This window comes from Cebus imitator, unplaced genomic scaffold, assembly GCF_001604975.1.
Source record: "Cebus imitator isolate Cc_AM_T3 unplaced genomic scaffold, Cebus_imitator-1.0 Scaffold655, whole genome shotgun sequence".
In the NCBI taxonomy this organism is placed as follows: domain Eukaryota; kingdom Metazoa; phylum Chordata; class Mammalia; order Primates; family Cebidae; genus Cebus; species Cebus imitator.
Window position 1 is genome coordinate 485,008 of NW_016107970.1, and position 4,067 is coordinate 489,074.

Here is a 4,067-nt window from a genome sequence, read left to right on the forward strand (position 1 = left end):
AAAAAAAAAAAAAAAAAAAAAAAAAAAAAAAGAGAATGAAATAATTTACAGCTCTACATAGTATCCTGGAGAGACAGTCATAAAAATTTTTAAGAAAAAAAAAATCCATGTTTCTCTGAGTAGTAAGATATGTTGGTGTGTGTGTTCTCAGAAGAAGGAATGGAAGGATATAAACCAAATTGTTAATATTAATGACCTCAGGGAGTATGCAGTATTTACTGTTTGGCTATGAGAAGGGGAATTAATTTAGAGGTCAGATCAGGCTCAAGTCCCTAGCTCCACTACTGCTTTGATGTGTGACATGGACGAATAACATGCCAGTTTCTTCATGTGTAAAACAGGAAGAGAAATAGAGCTGTTGTGAGGAGTGGATATTACAACAGTGCCTGTCACAATAAAGTATAGCTATTGTCATCATATTATTATCTCCTTCAGTGTCTTCTTCACTGTACCATATCTGTTCTTCCATTCAGAACTTTTTTATTGGGACTGTAAAAATATTTTTAAATATCAAAAGAGAAAAACATAGAAATAAAAACAAAATTCAAAAAGCCTAATAATGAGGGGGTTTACATAGTACTTGTTTCTGATCTCACTAGAGCTAGCTTGCCTCTGAGGCCATCTGAGATAGCTAAACTTTGGCCCTAAAGGACTGGTACAAATCTGGAGACATGTGGCCTACATTTCTTTCTTCTTGACCTGTCTTCACATAGAAGGTGCTCTTAAGCCTCACAGACTAGGAGCCTCCTTCTCAATCTCTCCATACCTTCACTTGCTCTTTGCTATTCCTACTGTCACCTTCCTCTTTTCTCCTGCCACATCAACAGCTTCTTACACTACAAATGTTCTCTTTTACTTACTGGAATTCTCTCCCTGACTGACAGACTGATAAGGAGTTGTTTATTTGCTGTTTGAGTCACGAATATCATTTTTATCCAATCCCAACTTTGCCTTTTTTGTAGGACTACTGCTACATTTACGTACTCTGGCTTGAGAAATCTGGAGCCTTTAGGCAGTGATTAGATTTCTTTTATGTGCTTTACAACACTTCACAAATTCATTAATGATAAACAGGAAATAAACCAATAATTCTCCTGGTTTATTTCACCCTTAGGACACTCATCTATGAAATCAGAAATCTTATTCCTGTCAGAACAGGATGCCATGTGCTTCCCCGTTAGCAAAGAAGTTTTAATTTTATTAATTACAATACTTATGACTAAACCAACGCAGGACCTCTTTCCATGGATTTCACATGATCGTCAGAGTTTCTCATTTTTCTGCTTCCTTCTGCCATCTTTATATTCATTTGCCTTTTGTTTCCTTCCCTTCCTCTCTTCTCTCTTCCTCTTGAACATTTTAAAGCACTTCATGTGTGCCCAGCATTTAGTAACAAAGCTTGAGAAAAACAGGCCACCTTTTCATTATTAAGGCGCTTACAAGCCTAACTGGGAGTTGGAGACATTCATCAAATAATCACCAAATCTATAATGTAAAACTGCACTTAGTGCCATGAAAGAAAACACAGTCCCCTGTGACAAATCTGTGTAGATGAAGGCTTCATCCAGGAAGTGGCAGCTGAGCTGGAGTGAGAAGTATAAGAAGGAGTTAGCCAGGCATCTCCCTGCATTTAGAGCACTGAGTAGGCAGAGACCAGGATTGTCAGAGCATTTGCTCCTGGGTCTGCCTCACAGATGTGCTCATAAATATTTGTGGAAGGGAGGAAGGGGCAATACGAATGATATAAAATAAATGTATCCTGCTTTGTTTTGATACTGAGCAATTAATAAATTTAACTGCTACTAACTAGAAAAAAAAAAAAAATCTAAAATAGAGGACAGAAAGGAGAGTGTGGCAAAAGACAAGGCTGCAGAAGTACCAGCCAAATCACACTGGGGCCTTTAAGAGTATGTAGAGATTTTAGTCTGAATCCTACAGAAATTGAAAGCCACTGAAAAGTAATTCACAGGAAATATAGCTAATTTTTTTACAGCTTACATTTTTAAAAATTATGTACTAGATACTGTGCTAAAGACTCTACTTGTACTATTTTAATCCTTGAGACAATCCTATGATATACTATTAATATTCCAATTTTACAGAATGAGGATACTGAAGCATAGAGACGCTGTGACTCCAAACCCCTACTCTTAACCACCGTGTTACACCTACACACTATTCACAAGGGAGAGACGTAGGTAAGCAATTATGTACAGCTGATTCTCATCTCTTCGGCAGGCCTAGCCCCACTGTGGAGTCGATTGCACAGGGGTATCAGGATTTAATGAGCCAATCATTGACTTTACGCCCCTTGTTCTGACTCCCTATTAATAAAATAACCTTCTAATTATATTCTGGCTTCCCATATAGATTTTTCTTCTGGGAGATAATGCACTGGCCAGCCTACACACGCATTTTATTCCAGTTGACAATTTTATTACTCATTGTAATAAACTGGCATTCTGCTTTTTTAAAAAATGAGATAACATTCAAACAAAAAAAAAATTGATAGTTTTATACAGTTACTTTTCCATCAAGGGTTAGCCTGAAAAGTAAAAGGCAACAAATAAAAATACCAAGATCTATCGTCTCTTCTGTGGTGCAACCTTTTCTTGCTGCCTGCTTTGAGCGACCCTGAACTTGGTCAGGGAGTCTGGGGATGAGCCCTTTCTTTACCTTCTTTGTCGATGCCCCCAGCACAGCCCAAGTGCTTCCTTTGTTTCCCAGTGAGCCTTTAGCAAATCCCACCTTTCCTCCCGCACCGGCGGCAAGGACTGTTCTTGGGAATGCACTTCGTTCTCCGGGCAGCATGCAGCTGGAGGCTGTTACTAGGGGTCTCCACCTCCCCAGCGTAAAGTGCATCCCATGCTAAGAGCAGGCTGTTTCTTGAGAACGTCATTAAACCTGGCGTTCTTGTTCTGCGCTCCGCTCAGGGCCACCAGGCCACCAGCCCCTGACCAGACCTGCACCGAGACCCCCGCCCCCAATGCGGGCTCCCTTCGAACGGGACTCCTCGACATCAGTTCCTGACTCCCTACTCCTTGCCGGCTCAAGTTTTGTTTTGCTCTTTTTCCCTCTGTCTATAATTCCTTTATTGGGCAAAACTGGGACAAACGCAGGAGGGCATTTTAAAGTGAAAGCTTCAGGAAGCAGCCTATTCCACGCTGTCGAGAGATCTGCCTAAGCATATTCAAGGGAATGAATGGTCCTCACCCACCAAAAAAGAAATCTTCGTTCCATATTCTCCCAAGCAGAGAATTGAAACATCGATTTCCACCCCCCCTTCAAAGGCACAGGAAGGCCACAGGGCAAGGACGGCTTTGGGAGCAGCCTCCTTTCTCTCTGGGGGAAAGGCTGGAGCGCAGCCTCCACTTTAAGTCCACGAAGCACGAAGGGTAGGGGTTCCTCAGAAACTTTAGCGCGGGGGAGCGGGGAGGAGGGCGATTGTTTAAATCGATGGCACACCCTCATTAATCTGCTTTCCGGCCATCTTCAGCAGAGCCATTCACCAGGAAACGACTAGAAGGTGGGCCGGCGCCCCTCAGATTTCCCGGCTCCAGCAGCGAGCCGGGCGGGAACGCCGAGCGAAGGCCGTGAGAAGCCCTCGGTGGCCGGCCAAGATGGCCACCTTCACATGGCCGACCGCCACGGGCTCCCGTCACCAGGCATCTAGAGGCGGGGCGGCCGGAAAGACCCCAGCAGGACCGCAAAATCTCTGCAATTCCCGCCGCCTCCACCGGGGGACGCGACCTTCGGGACAGATATCCCAGCCAACGGTCGGAAGGGAGGTGCCATGTCACAGCACAGGGGAGCGAGTCCAGCAAGCCCCAGTCGCTTTTCCTCCCACATCGAACATGGAAGGGCACAACCCTCAGTCTCCTCGCATCTGCACTTTCCCTAGGCTCTGGCTGCTGAAGATGGCTAAACGGTCTCCGAAGGGCCGGGCCGTCTCGGCCCCTCCCGCGGCCGCGCAGAATGGTTCAGCCCGGCCTCCGTGGGGCACGCTGCCCTTCCTCCCCAACCCCCGTGCGAGTGGTGCATTGGCGCGCGGCGCCGAGGGGCGGGAC